The sequence below is a fragment of the Notamacropus eugenii genome, chromosome 1 (assembly GCF_028372415.1).
Source record: "Notamacropus eugenii isolate mMacEug1 chromosome 1, mMacEug1.pri_v2, whole genome shotgun sequence".
Taxonomy (NCBI): Eukaryota; Metazoa; Chordata; class Mammalia; order Diprotodontia; family Macropodidae; genus Notamacropus; species Notamacropus eugenii.
In genome coordinates, this window is record NC_092872.1 from 468,844,747 (window position 1) to 468,860,826 (window position 16,080).

A 16,080-nucleotide genomic window follows, 5' to 3' on the forward strand; every position below is an offset into this window, starting at 1 on the left:
TTAGATAAGAGCCTGGAGATGCAGACCGACTGTGTGCCTGTCATGTGAGGACCAGTCAAGCTAAACTCCAGATTGGAACTCCATCTCTAGGCTGCAGAGTACTCCATCTCCATCTGGGCTGCAGAGTACTGATTTTTTTGACCACAACAACTCTGCAGGTGTGAATGGGTTTTGATCTGTGTGAGTGGAGGGAGGTTTCTATACTGACCAAATTTCAGATCTTTAAAATATTATTAGAGTTAGATTCAATCTTAGGTGGGGCTACTGGATTCCTTGGAAAACACTGTACTAGATGGTTCATAAAGGTTACAAAATGATTTCTGTCCTGAGAAATTCAGTGAACTTTTTCTTAGTCCTCATTTGATATTTGATGATAATGACTGTCCATTCCTTTTTGAAACTCACTTTCCTTGGCTTGTATAGTTTTCTTTCAACCTCTCCTCTTGAGTTCTGTAGAATATGGCTGCCCTATTTTGAAGCAAATCAAAGAGCTTAGAATGATAGAATTTGAAGAACTTTAACAATCTTGATCCTATAATTGTGATTTTCTTTGACTAGAGGACAAGAATCACAGAAGATAGATGACAAGGCATGGAGAGAGGTGATCTCCATCATTAGAGAAGATATCCATCAAATGAAGTAATGGAAATTTCAGAGTCTCAAAATATGAGATTCTCTAGTCCAACCCTCTCATTTTTCAGATAGGGGAAACAGAGGCAATGAGTGGCTAAATGCTTTGTATAATGTCACACAGGTAATTGAAAACCTTTATCTAAATATTTCAGTTAGTGTATAGGGATTTTTTTTTTGGTTGAAATCAGTAGCTGAAGCATTTTCAGTAGTACTTTAGTGGCATTTTTATTCATTCAAGAAGTTTTCAAATTCTACTTCAAAGCCTTTTGGTGGGGAGTGGGGCTCTAGATTTTAGGTCTTCATTAAGGTTTAAATGGTGGCAAATTATTTGAAAATTTTGTAATTATGCCTCATTTTGATATTCTCCAGAAGTACAAAAAGTATTCATGATGGGTTGCTCTTCACTCAACTGAACTCTCATTGTGGGTTCCTTCCTATTTACTTGGAGTGTAGTTGAAAGGAACAGCTGCAAATAGAAACCATTTTTAATTCATAGTTTATCCATATTATGTTAGATTAATTGCAGCAGAATAGAAAAAATTTTAGATTAGTTATAATACCATCTTACTTTCTAGGTGGTTTAATTTGGGAAGCGTGTATAATATTTCCCCTCATAGTTAGTTGTAGGGTTCTTGAAAGAGATAAAATTGAAGGAATGTGGGATATATTAAGATCAAAGAATTTTAGAGCTGGAAGAAATCTTAGAGATCATCTAGGTCAACTTCGTTCTTCTTTTCTCTAGCACCTAGCATGTCTTTCACATAGATGCTTAATGAATTCTGTTAATTTTAATTGGATTATATTTAAGAAACTGATTGGTGATTTACTCAAGGTTACATAGTATGTGATAGGTCTGTGTCCTAGTCAAGTGTTCTTTTCATATTATACTGCTAAGCTGCGTAGGATGCTATAAAAGAATATAAAGAGAAAAGTATGAAAAGAACATAATAAGGATCTGTATTATTTCTGAATTGAATTGAGTGGGTCACAAATGACCATTTACCCTGGTGCTTACATAGTGGTAATGTAGCAGTGATCCAGGCTTCTACTTTCTAAGTATTGTATAGTTTAGAGCCCTTTAGAGACTACAAGAGTATGAGGCAGTTTTACTAACGTGATAGTAATTTTCTTGCTACTACTTAGAATTGGCTTTATAACACAGAGTATTAAGGCAGAAAGAAATAATTGAGATTAATTTTCATTCAGAAGACACTTAAGTGTGCTTCATAGCAGCCTAGGTATAAGATTACAAATAAATTGATAAGGGTCTTGGTTATAGGATCACATCCTCATTGAACACAGTGAATTGCATACTTAAGTATTTGGATGAATGAAGTAGTCATTGTGGGGAGTAAGCCTAGAAGTACACAAGAAATGAACAAATAAATTGCAAAGAGAGGCTAGGATAAACTGGAGTTAGTGTGAAACTGTAATTGTTCTAGTCTATACTGTTCTTTTTCCTCTGTACCCAGAGACTTGAGGGTAGGAGTAAAAAGAACAGAGAGTAGTCTGGCCGTCTGAGCTAGAGTTGTGCGTTTACATGATTGTCCAAATAAAAGGCTCAGGGGACAAGGAGTTTACAATAGTAAAGGTGGTGAAAAAGCCAGAAGGAGAATATGATTTGTGTAAAGTGGAAGGGAGTGACTGTAGATCTGAGAGAAAAAGAACAGTACATGAAAGAGTGAGAAAGATGAGAGATAGGAAGGCTGTAGTCAGAGTGGGCTTGAAATCAGGATCTTGGAAGAAAAGCAGTGCTTCTTGATAATGAGGTGTGAAGTTTGCCTGATGGAATGGAAATGGAGATCAGTGGAGTCAGGGAAGGCAAAAAACAGGTTGCAACAGAGTTATGATGAAGTTTGAAAATATTGTTCCTCCCCTTCCAAGTTTATAAACCTAGCTACCTATATATTACTCTTCCCATGAAGCTTTGGGCTGTCTTTTGTAACATCTTCATTGTAGCTTGCAATTTTGTGCCTTACACATTTTTTAATTGTGTCACCTATATGTTACTCTTCCTTGGAAGCTTTTAAGCCTTCCCTGTAACACCTTCCCTGTAGTGTGAACTTTGACTCCTGCCTGCCATGAGGGGAAGATCATCACTGAACAAAACTGAAAGTTGGAGAAAGCCTTAATTAGTTGATGTTTAAACCCTCTATCTTTCCCTCTGTCTATAAATATGTTCAAGTTTTCCTTACCCCCAAAATTCTTTTTCCAAACCCCTAATATTCCTTGAAGCTGTCTTTGGACTCTGGAAAGAAAGGGCTTCAGAAATCTTAAATGTGATTTCTATTCACTGCCTCCACACCCACTCAGCCCTTTACTCCTTACTAATTTGCCTTGCATTTTTACCATGACAAAATTAATTTGCTTAAAAATTTCTAATGTCCTGATTGTCAAATCCAGCAGCCTTTTTCTCAAAGTTCCCATCTTCCAGGGCCTTTTTGAAGCATTTGAAACTTTTTCCTTGGAATTTCCTCCTTCCTTACCTTATGTAACATTGGTGCCACGCTTGTATTCCTTCTGTTTCTTATCAAAGCAATGTCTCATTATTTATTACAAATTCTTAAATGTAGGTATTCCTCACGGTTCTGTCCCTATCCCTCCCTTTTATTTGTCCTTTCTCTGTTCTCCTTTGTGGTCACATTTATATCCATGATTTCAACTGTTATCTCTACATAGAAGTAGCTTCTAAAATCAGAGGTTTTTTTGGCATGACATCTGATAATTTCCCGAGATGAACTTCTAAAAATATTTATTTCATTACTTTAAGTTTAATGTTCAAAACTGTTTCCTCTAATCATATGATTTTCTTTTTTAATGGACTTTAGGTGTTTGGAAATTCTGTATTGTCATCAATATCCTAAACTTAAGTCTTAATTATTTGAATTGTTCAAGGTTAGAAGATTGGAAAATACAGACACAAATTACAGAATTAACAGATTTAGAACTAATAAGATAAAGATGCCATCTACCTATAAATATAATTCAGATGATTTTATACTTTAAAATATACTAAGATGAGACCCTTGATGCATAATATCCATTCTGTAAGGATACTTTTAAGGGTTTGTACCCTGTACTGTACTGGTAAATACTATATGACAACTTCCTCATTTTACAGAGGAACAAAGGTTTAGAAAGCTTGAAGTGCCTTGCCCAAGGTGAAGTGGGTAGTAGGTAGTAAAGCTGGTGTCTGACCTCTCAGATACTGACTCAAAATTTACTTAAGTTTCATTAAGCCATATGTTTGTATTTGACTTTGGGATGTATTTTATTGTTATATTTGAATATGAGTATGTCTAATGAGAGTGGTATCATAAATTTAAATCTAGAAAGGACCTCAGATTATCTAGTCAGTCTCCTTATTTTACAGATGAGGAATCTGAGACTTAAAGAGATTGTGACTTCTCTTAAAATAATATATAGCTATGCTAAAGATTTGACTCAGGAGGTTTCCATATTAATATTTCTTCCTGCATCCTCCTTGAAGCATTGATAACTATTTGTTAGCTTTATTCCAGCATCAGTTGAAGTTGAGCTACCCTTTCTTAATAATTGAGATTAATGGAGTATTAAAGAATTTCCCTACTGAGATGCAAAGTAATAATAAATTTAATATGAATGTCAGCAAAGCAAGTAAATAAAAGGGGTAAGTTGTCAATGGTGGAAAGTTTTAACAAGAAATCTACAGAATTATTGTAATTTTAGACATAATATGCTATAGTCAGCATCAAATCAGGCCCCCTGCTTGTTTTTGTAGAAACTGAATAGTTGTTTTGTAAAATGTAAAAACTAGTCTTAGCTGGCAAAACAGGAGGAATGGGATTCAGGGCATAGTTTGCTAAATGTCAATAACCAAATTGTCAAAGCAATATTTTGCCTAAATAATGCCATTTATGGATAGCCTACTGATCTGCATTGGTAGAAGGAGTTTTCTTATCAGGAGTTTCCTGTATCAGTAAAATCGTAGTTCTGTTCCAAAAGTATACTTTTAAGAGTTAGGCTCTAAAATGGGTCATAAAATTATTAAGAGTATCATACCAACTCTTAACGTAAGACTTCAGAAGAAATTCCATAGAGTGCATTTGTGGTAACTTTTCTGTTTGTTTTTGAGGATAGTCTAAATCTTAACATCTGTAAAAAGTAGAGGAAGAGGATAGAGTTAAATATCATGAAAACAAAGGTAATCAGAAGTAAGTTACTATTATTGGTAATAAGATAATGATACCATTTACCTATAAATATAATTCAGATGATTTTATACTTTAAAATGTACCAAGATAAGACCCTTCATGCATAATATTCATTCTCTAAGGATGTTTTTAAGTGTTTGTACTCTGTACTGCTAAATACTACATGACAAGCCACAGTAGGTAGAAGACATGATGTGTGACTTTGAGAAGACCAGTACATTTTGAATAATATATGAAATTGACTTGATAAAAACAGTAGAATTTGTTAATAAAGCTGTTCGATTAAATAGAAATATATCTTCCTTCCCTTACTTTCCCTCCCCCTCACTACTCAGTATGTAGACAAGCTAAGAGCGTGGGTATTTGGTAGGTGACCTTAAATTGCTTTCAAAGTGAAACCACTTGCCATCTTGGCTGTTGTGATGCTTATACATTTTGAACACTAATGGAACATCTTGACAAGTTATATTTCCATTATCAACTGACATTAATTCAGAATGATGTATTCTTGGTTAACCAGAAAATTTTTTTCCATTGGTAAATTATAATTTTGGTTAATATTCATATTATTATAATTCTTGAAAGCCAGATTAAACTGAGAAATAGAAGTGGAATGATGATGATGGCACTTCTAATTTGAATTAACAGCACTTTTCTTCAATAGAGTTTAATAAAGATTTTAAACTTAGAAGGGCTGATACCACTTAAGACATAGTTACTCAACTTTTATCATTATACAGGAGATTTTGCTTGCATGCTTTGCTCTGAATAGAATTTTGAGACCTGGATCAATGCTTTTTTATTTTGCAAATGAGAACACTGTCATAGAGAAATTAAGAGATTAATCCACTATCATTTGGCTAGCTTGTGGCAGAGCCAGGAATAGAACCTACATTATCTGATAGGGAGAAAATGACATTTATTTGTTTAGTATAGTTAGCAATGAAAATGGTCCTTTTGAACGTTGTGAGGAAAGATTTTCATATTGTCCTTTAACATTTAAAAATAAACTATTAAGTAAAAGTTATTTGAAAAAGCTCTGGATCAGAATTTGGGACTTGCAACTAAAAATATCTGCTTTCTACAGACTATCCAATCTAAGTTTGGGCTTTCCAAGTCCTTTCTTCCTTTCTTCCTTCCTTATTTCTTTCCCTCCTTTCTTTCTTGTAGTGAAAGCAATCCATACTTCCAGTTTCAGGATAAAATTGAGTGAAAAGTGTGGGACATTTAGAAAATAGAATGGAGTCCATTCCAGAGTAGCCAAATGAATTTTAACTCACTAATAGAAAATACATTGAAACCAGTCAGTCAGTTTTTATTAAGTGCTTACTGTGTGCTATGCACTGTGCTAGGTGCTGAGGATGCAAGTATAAAGGATGAAAATCTCTTGAGTTCAAGGTGTTTACATTCCAGTCTCAAATGCAGATCCATACCAAATATATATGTTAGTCTTAACAAGTGGGATTTAAAATACTAGATAGTAAACTAATATTCTAGGTCATAGAACTCATGACATAAAAATAAGAATATAGATGTGAATCAGAATTTATAAGTAAATAAGATCCCTCCAGTTATATTACAGGAGGGAGTATAGGTAGGGAAACTTGATATCTTTTCAGTTGCCACATGGTGTGAGAAGATTCTTATAATGATGGCTAGTGTGCATCTGTATTTTAGGAGGTTAGATAACAAATCGAAGGCAGATAGGCACAATTGGGAATGTATAAGGGCTCTGGGATAAGGGTAAGTAGAGACTCTTACTCAACTCATGTTGCATGCAAGACTTTATTAAAAGGTGAGAGTAAATAATAGAAGTATTTAAATCTAATTCTTTGATCACTCTGTAACCTTGAAAGAGTCCACTCTAGGAAGTGGAAACTATCAGGAGATGGAATATTTCTCTTATCACTTACATCATAGACTGCACAGCAAAATTAATGATCCTAAATTTCTGTTAAATCTAGATATACAATAATTAATTTCAAACATGAGTTTTATTGTTGCCCTGTTTTTGTACCGTAATCATTTTCCCCTAGTCAGTGCCTTCTATAAACCCTACTTTGTAATAAAAAAGACATTTAAAGCCAGTGGATATAGCCGTGGTTTCTGATTCTATATATTGCATTCTTCATCTTGAGAATTCATCCCCTTTACTAAGAGCAGGTAGAGTTTCCTTACCAGCGTTTCAGGACTGAGTTTGTTCATTACAATTCATTTATATTACTGTAGCCACTGAATATATCGTTCTCTTGGTTCTACTCTGTTCATTCTTCATCACTTTATATTTCTCTGAATTCTTCACATTAGTCAATTCTTAAATGGATCTGTGTTCTCATGAATGTGGGTATTCCTTCCTGTGTTAGCAATCTCATCCTATTTATGCCTGTCCATCCTGTGCAACTAGTGTCTGGTACCTAGTAGGTACTTAAATGCTTATTGATTAAAAGTTCACAACTAGAACCACCAAAGGATGCCTTTAATGTGGATATTGATTATTTTTACAAAAAGTTTATTTGAATTTGGCATATGGAGATATTGTAAGAGGTTTAAGTGGAGAAGAAAGGGTTTGAAATAGCTGTTGTGGAGATTGGGATAGCAAATCAGTTAGGATTTAAAGTTATTGTCTTGTTGCAGTAGAGGTCCACTTGAGATTAAATAAACATTTTAATGGACCCAGTCAGTATGACTTTGTCATTTCTTCCAACTCAGTTGTGCACCATCTGAATGGGAGTAAAGGAGGCAAATGGGGGCAGTAATTAACGAGTGTGGTTGGTGAATGTTATTAGCAATAGGGCAAGAAGGAAAGGAATATGAGAGTAAATAATAAAGCTGAGTTGGCTTACCAGGAGCTTAAATAGAGAAGGCAGGAGAGTATAGCCAGTGCAGAAAAGATAGATTGAGAAATAACTGAGATGTTGAGGCAGTGGAGGCCATAGTGAGGATAAAAAACAGTGTTAAGGATCACAAGGCATAGGGGAAAAATTAAATGATAAAAGATTATCATCAGATAAAGGAATTTCAGAATTTGTTTAAAGCAAAAGTCAATCTCATGGGTCTGATGGCAAGATCAAAGAAGGGTATTACGGCAGAGCCAACCAAATGGACTGAATGGCAGAAAGTACGGCTGAGTTCTAGACTACAGCTCTTCCACGTGGATCTAGAAAATGTATCAGACCAAGTCCTAATGTGAAAACTCAAGAAAAAGTCACAGAGAGTCATTTCTTCAACCCAGGTCATCAAAGAGAAACAGAAAGTTCTGTGGAAACTGGGGATGAAGTCTAGACAGGAATGGTCAGTAGTAAAGAGAGGTTATGTACCAGAGGTCTTGGATTTGACACAGAAGGGCTTAGACTTGTGCAGGATATAGGAATTGGTACCAATCAGCAGTTCTACCACTTACTAGCCAGTTTTGGGTCACAGATCCAGGGCATACTGAAGGGAGACCTATAACTAGGGATGGTGTTGCAGGGTAGAAGACTATTGTGAACCTTACTCTGTGTACTGAGAGGGCAAGTTCAAAAGTTAGCAGTAGCTATGTGACTTGACCTTAGGAGTGGTTGGGGTCTCAATTCCAGCCCCTATCCCAGTCTGAAATCTACAGGGTAATAATCAAGGGAAGAGCAAAGGCAAGTAGTTCTGTTTCCATGAGACTACAAGATCTTTTTAGCAGGCTTATAGTGGCTAAATTCAACAGTAGCCTACTGGAGCTTCAACCAGGGGTAAGCCCATAGGCATGTTACTCAGAAAAAAACCCAGGTCAGGAACCTGCAGAGATCAGAAGAGAAGGGCAGTAGTGAGATTTACCCTGGATCACACTACTATGAGAGCTCTGAAAGCTTTCAGGTCTCTAGCCTGAGGTGTCCCTGAGATCCTGAAATAACATAACACTTAGTATCCCAGAAAGTAGGAGAAAGACCTAGTGAATAACTCTGCCTTAGGCATACCCTTCAGAAATGCACAGAGTCTGGCCCCAGCATAAGGTTTAAATTCAAAAATCAGGCAGGAAGAATGATCAAACAAACTAAAAGAATCCCCCAGTAAGGAGCTTTTATGGTGACAAGGATGCTCAGGACACCATACCAAAAGAAGAAAATGATTGAAATATCCACAAGCAGATCCTCAAAGTAAAACATAGCTTGAGTTCAACTAGAATTTCTAGAAGAGATGAAGTAAGAGTTAAAGAGTTAAAAATGTTTGTATAAATGAAATGAGAGTGCTAGAAGAAAAAATGGAGGGGTATGTGTATACATGAGAGCTATGGAAGAAAGAATTAGAAACAATTAACTGTTTGGGACAAAATGTACAAAACTTTACTCAACTAACGTACTACCAGAAAATTAGAGTGGACCAAATAGAAGATGATGATTCCGTGAGACAGCAAGAAATATCAGAACAAAGTCAAAAGACTGAAAACAATGGGAGAAAATAAAAGGTGATCATAGAAAAAACAAAACAAAACAACTTACTTGGAACCTGGAGATAATTTAAGAGTGACTAGACTACTTGAAAACCAGAACCAAAAAAGAGCCTAGACATCATCTTTTGAGAAATCATACAAGAAATCTGTTCACATCTTTGAACTGTATGGCAGCATAAAACGCCTGAGAAAAATCCCCCAAATGAAAACTCAGAATCATTGTAGCCAAAATCCAGAACTTCTAGGTCAAAGAAAATATTTTCCAAGTAGTTAGAGAGAAATTGAGTGCTGAGGAGCTACACAGTCAGAATCACAAATGATTTAATAGCCATCACTACAAAGAGACAGAGACTTTGGAATACACCATTCCAGAACATTATGATTAACTTACTCAGCAAAACTGAGCATAACCCTACAGGGGAAGAAATGGATCTTTAATGAAATAGAAATTTTCCAAGCATTCCTGATGAAAAGACCAGAGCTGCATAAAAACTTTGAAGTGTAAACACAGAAGTCAAGAGAAGCATAAAAAGGTCAACATGAGTGAACACAGGAAGTAAACATAAGAAATAAACATTCTAATATGGAGAGATGATGCCTATGTCCTTTCAGAACTCTGTCATTATCAGGAGTCATATAGAGAGAGTCTAATTAGAAAAGAGAGCTTGATCATGGTTCTGTTATGCTTTGATGATTTTAGAAGAATGGAAAGGGAGGGGAAGAGTAATATACTCGAGTTAGGGGAAGGGAGAAGGAAGCTTGGAAAATTTATTTCCTAACTAAGGTGCACTAGTAGAAGTCTATACAAAGAGGAAAGGGTGGGGGAAGTAGCACTAGAGGGAAGAATGAACAGTTGGATACAGAAATACATTTTTCATGCAACGTGGAAACAGGAAGAAAAAGGGAGAAGGGAGGATAAGAGAGAGGACAGATAAAGGGAGGGATTAATCCTAATCAAAGCAAACTCTAAGAATGTAGAGCAATGTATAGTAGCTATTTTTGGTGTGACAAGGAATTGGAAATTGAGGGGTGCCCATCATTGTGGAATGACTAAATAAGTTATGGTATATGAATGTGCTAGAATATTGTTGTGGAAGAAAGGATGGAAACAAGCATTTATTTGTGCCTACTATGTGCCAGGCGCTGTGCTGAAGTGTTGTGAGTGCTGATCCTCACAACAACCTTGAGAGCTAGGTGTTATCCCCATTTTACAAATAAGCAAACTGAGGCAGTTCAAGGTTAAGTAACTTTTCCAGGATCATACCATGAATGAGTGTCTAAGGCTGGATTTGAACTTAGGTCTTCCTGACTCTAGGTCCAGTGCATCAGTTCACTTTCTGTAAGAAATGTGCTATGGTTGTGCTATAGGAAATGAAGAGGTTGGTTTCAGAGAACCCTGAGTAGGCTCTTTTTCTGTGCTCCTGACATTAGGTATATTTTTATTATAAATGCTTCTAGATCAGTTAAAGAAATCTGTGCATAGAAAAATTTTAAAAGTTGTATTTTAGACTGCATAATGTGAAGTATACTTATTTTTTTCACAGAATAGTTTTGAGGAGACATGTGATTATGCTTTTGTATGTTTTCTTTCAGGCTTCCAATGATGATGAATTTCTTGGATGCAAATAAACATGTCCCAGAGTTTCTTAACCATTTGTGACAGTGTCTGTTCTGTATTCATGGGTAAGGATATTATTATTTGAAAGTTTATATGAATTGATAAAATTAATATGTTGTTGACAAAGGATCTTTCACTTATGAATTTTTTAATCATTATCTCAGAGTTCATGTTTATTTTAAACAGTTGATCATATTCTACCTTACTTCTATCCGCTCGTGTTTTAGATTACCAAAGGTTCCGAAAATGCATCAAATAAATCAATTAAATGAATGAAATGTTTGTTTAGATGCCCAGTTTTGAGCCTACCTTTCTAAAGTAAATTTTATATTTTCTTCAGGGATCCATGATTTCATTGGTGGGGCTACTCCCATCACAAATAAATGTTGCAAGCCCTGTATACCACTTTGGATATGAGTTGCTTTGGCAGGAAAATTCATCACTCTGAATTGTGATGGTGGTGAACATCTCCAAACCTACCTAGTTTAGTCCTTGAACAACAGATACATTGTCCAATATGGGGCTCATTACTTGAAGTCTTTCCTGCTTTTCAGGACCTGTCATAGCTTATATTTTATTGGTATAGCCTTGAAGAATCCAAGATTATCTCCTAACACCTGACATTTAAAAAAAAACTGAAAAATTACATTTGATAATGTAAAAGAAGCATTTATTTTCCAGTAACATTTAGAACTTCATATCTTTCTTATTGAGATGGATAAGTGACAGATTATTAGGCGCTTTTATAATGAATATAGATTAATTCTACAAAAGTGTCGGCTGCTTTAAAGTTTTCATTTGGAATTTAAAATTTATGTATTTTAAAATATGAAAGTAAACATTTAAATGACATACATGTAATTTTATCTTTAGGAGCAAAGGTTTCTGTATTGGTTCCTTCCTTTCTTTGGATATATATTATTTTAGCATCTTTATTAACTGTTGCTTAAACTTTTAGAACTAAGTACTATATTCAGATTTACTTTATTCATCTTTTTAAAGTCATATTTAACAAGTAAGGTATAATTTTAGTATGCTTTCCAAGCAAAACCTATTTTAAGGAGTAATAGTAAAATCTCTATACAAAATAAATATTCCATATCTTTGAATTTTTAGGAATGCTAAAAATTTTTTTCAAGTTGTAGTTAAAGGATAACATTACTCAGTACAGATTTCAGGTGATTCTAAAAAAAAAGATTACATCATTTTGGACAAATCAATAAAAGGATTGGCAGTCTAAAGTTTTAAATTCTAATTCTTATGCTATATTGAGAGCGTTTATTTCACAGAACTTCTGTTTTCGTATGAAATTGATATGAAAATGATACCTTTCTATTTTTCTGAATGCTTATAAACAATAAAGTATTTTTAAAAAAATATTCCAGCATTTTCCAAGTAGAAAGTTCTCAGAACTTTTTTTTTAAAGGCAATCAGGGTTAAGTGACTTTTCCCAGGGTCACAGAGCTAGTGAGTGTCTGGGGTTGAATTTGAACTCTGGTCCTCCTGCATTCAGAGCCAGTATTCTAGTCACCGTGCCACCTAGCTGCCCCTTTGTAATGCCTTTAAAAAAATAATGGATTACATTAATTTTCTCTTTAATAGTTAACTTGATGGAAAATGCTTCTTATTTTATGTGGTAGAAATTATCTGAAATATTTTTTCATTTAAATCCTGGGGATTTTTCTATTTTTAATCTTTGTATTGGATAAAACCATTGGTTGCAACAGAGAGATATATAGTTAGCATAAGTAGGCTGCAGTATATGTCCAAAAAGCTATGTATAAGAAGTAAGCTTCAGGTTGTAATTACCACCTGCTTTCCCTGGAATCCCTTTAGGCATCTCAGACTCAATATGTTGAAAATAAAACCCCAGACCTACCCCTCTTCTTAACTTCCCCTATTTTTGAATGTTCTGCCATCCTTCTAGTTACTTATGTTGACAACCTGGGAGGAAATTCTCAACTCTTTGCTTTCCTTCATCCCCTGTATGCATTCAGTTTATTAAGTCTTACACATCCATAATCCTTCACTGAGGCTGATAGAGTTGTGCTTTGGAAGTGAACTGGGCCAATCGAGCCAGGTGCATGGTGGCACAGGTGAGACAATGCTCTCACATCCTCCCTTTTCCATTCATATGCCAGCACCCTAGTTCAGGCCCTAATTATCTCTTGCCTGGACTATTGCTCTTATTTTCTAATTGTTTTCATTGTCCTAGTTCTTTCTCCACTCCAATCTATCTTTGGTTTAGTTGCCAAATTTATATTACTAAAGCACAGATGTGACCATGACACTCCCTCCTCTCCATTACTCAGGGATCTCCAGTAGCTCCCCCTTGCCTTTGGGATAAAAATAGAAATTCGTCTGTCTTTTAAAGCCTCTCACAATCTAGTTATAACCTACTTTTCAGGCTTATCGCACATCGCTCTCCACACATATTCCAGCCAAACTGGCCTACTTCTTTTTTCTTCTTACCCTGCTTTTACACAGGTTGTCCCCCAAACCTGGAACACATTTCTTCCTCTTAGCATCTTTAGCTCACTTCAAAGCTTAGTTCACTTGTCACCTCCTACAGTAAGTTTATCCCATCTCCACAGTTTGCTAATGTCCTACCCCCTCACTCCCCCAGAATTTATGTTGTATTTAACTTAATATACATTTTGAATTTACTTTTTGGTATATATATATTGTTTCTGTTCATATAGAATGTGAGCTCCTTGAAGGCAAATATTCTTTCTTTTTTGTCCTTGTATTCCAAGAGCCTGGCGTGGTGACTGGCATATATATAATGGATGTGTAATAAATGCTTTTCAAGTGAATGAATAAATAGAAGATATCATATAGGAAATGTATTATCAAGAAAGAAGGTGGGTTCATCATGAAGTGAGGTCACGATAGCAACCAAATAATCTAAGTCCTGTGCTAGACTAAAAGACCTACAAGAAGGCTTCTACCATATCTCAATGGAGTATTTATGGGAAGATACAGATAAGAATTGTATAGGATGAGAAGCTAGAGGTGAGAGGATGTGTCCCATTTAAGAGAGAGTACCTGTATGGATGAAATCACAGATCCATTGAAGTATGAGTTGGTAAGTGTTTTTTGGAAGATCTGTGGCTGACTAAGCACATCATTGATTACTTGATGGTGGAGGAAAAAGGAAGGGGATCCAAAAGAAATTCTGTAGTTGTATGTTTCAGGGATTATGTATAAGTGAATTTTCTAGCCAATTGAGGCTCATACCTTCTGGCACCAACATTTGAAAAAATTTAGTCATTTAAAATAAAAATGATTTTGAAGGGAATATTCCTCTGTTGTCTTATACGTTGAGTTCTGGTACAGGCTTTGAATTGCTCAAGGCTTTATCAAGTTACTGAACCTCTTTGTTTCCTTTTGTTGTGTTATTTCAGTCATGTCTGACTCTGTGGCCTCTGTGGCTTCTTTACAAAAGTACTGGAGTGGTTTGCCATTTCCTTCTCCATCTCATTTTACAGATGGGGTAAAGTGACTTGCCCAGGGTCACATAGCTAATAAGTTTGTGACAGAGGATTTGAACTCAGGTCTTCCTTACTCCAGGCAAGGTACTCTATCTATTGTGCCACGTAACTGGCCCCTTAAAATGAATAGATTGGATTTACTGGTCTTTAAGAACCCTTCCAGCTCTATGATCTTATTGATGATTCAGAACCATTATTATTAATAATAGTTAAATTATACTTTTTTTAATCCAAGGTCTGTTGAGAAGTGTAGTAGTGCTGTTTACTCTCAAAGTGCTGTGTATTTTCAGTTCTAGTATCTGCTTTATATAGAGATTTTTTTTGGTCACTTTTTGCTGCTATTGTATGTTTGTCATTTCCTTTCCTCTTCTTTCTAAATTTGTTGCTTCTGATCTGCTCCAGGCTAGGAAACCATCTATTCAATACTTGAGTGGATCTCTGATGATAATGATGTGAATTTTCCTTCTATCCTTGCAGTCACAATCCATCCATGTCTTTGTCCATGCCTTTTTAACTTTTTTTTGGCTTTCATTGTAGCCTATACATTGTATATTTGTTATCTCTCATTCTCATTTTGTAACTGACACATCTTTCCCTGTTGTACATTTCTCAGATAAATATTTGTTATGCTACTTGCATACTGGTAATTTTTGGAAATATATTGCAGCCTGCTTTTACTCATTATGCATCTCTCTTTTACCTGAAACTTAAAATTTATTTATTTATAGTTTTCAGTGTTCACTTTTATAAGATTTAGAGTTTTGAATTTTCTCCTTCTCCTTCCCCTTCATCCCCAAAATAGTGTGCAGTCTGATATAGGCTCTACATGTTCATTCATAGTAAATGTATTTTCACATTACTCATGTTGTAAAGAGGAATCAGAACCAAAAAGGAAAAACCATGAGAAAGAAAAAAAAAGGAAAAACAATATGCCTTCAGACTCCATAGTTCTTTCTCTGGATGTGGATAGCATTTTCCATTATGAGTCTTTTGGAATTATCTTAGATCCTTCCATTACTAACAAGAACTAAGTTTATCAAAGTTGATCATCGTACAGTGTTGCTATTACTGTGTATAATGTTCTCCTTCTGCTCACTTCACTCTGCATCAGTTCATGCAAGTCTTTTTCTTGTTGGTTTTTTGAACCACTTTTGCCATTTGGGTTAGTCTATGTTTTAAGGTGCAAATTAGTGAGGACCAAACTGAAATCCATAGCAAACTGAAATCAGGTGAAAGTAAATAGTAAGTTAGGGTCTATAAGTGTAAGGTAATAGAACAAGGCAACATATGTAGCATATATACATATGTTTCTTATGTGTGTGTGTTTTGGTGATAGCGAGGAGTCTCAGGACAACATTATAGATATGTGGAAAGTAAATTTTGTAAATTTTATATTTACTCATTTTGTAATATACTTAATTAAATTATTTTTAATTAATTATTTTTATTTTAATAGCTGATATATAAATTCATAAAAAATGATCCTAGGTAGGTTGATGTTAATTCCTATTTCTTCTGAAATTCTTAATATGGAACTATGCCTAAATCTAAGTTCTTTGGTCAAAAATAATTTTTTTAGAGAATTTACATGTATTATATATATGTATTGTATCCAGTTTAAATTATAAACCTTATAACATTTCAGAAAGGGCCCTTTATTTACTAAGATTAATTATAAAGTAAATAGGTCTTTAGAGAGCAGAAGCTTCTTTCTGTCATAACTCT

At 34.9% G+C, this 16,080-nt stretch overlaps 1 protein-coding gene across 12 annotated transcripts in view; it reads left to right on the forward strand.

Annotated features, from left to right (window-relative positions):
* Positions 1 to 16,080, forward strand: part of CHD9 (chromodomain helicase DNA binding protein 9) — a 223,213-nt gene that overhangs the window by 33,907 nt on the left and 173,226 nt on the right. For all 12 annotated transcript variants that reach the window (XM_072632204.1, XM_072632210.1, XM_072632202.1 and 9 more), the window contains exon 2: positions 10,837 to 10,926. The gene's annotated coding sequence lies outside the window, so the exon portion shown is untranslated. The remainder of the gene's footprint in view (positions 1 to 10,836; positions 10,927 to 16,080) is intronic.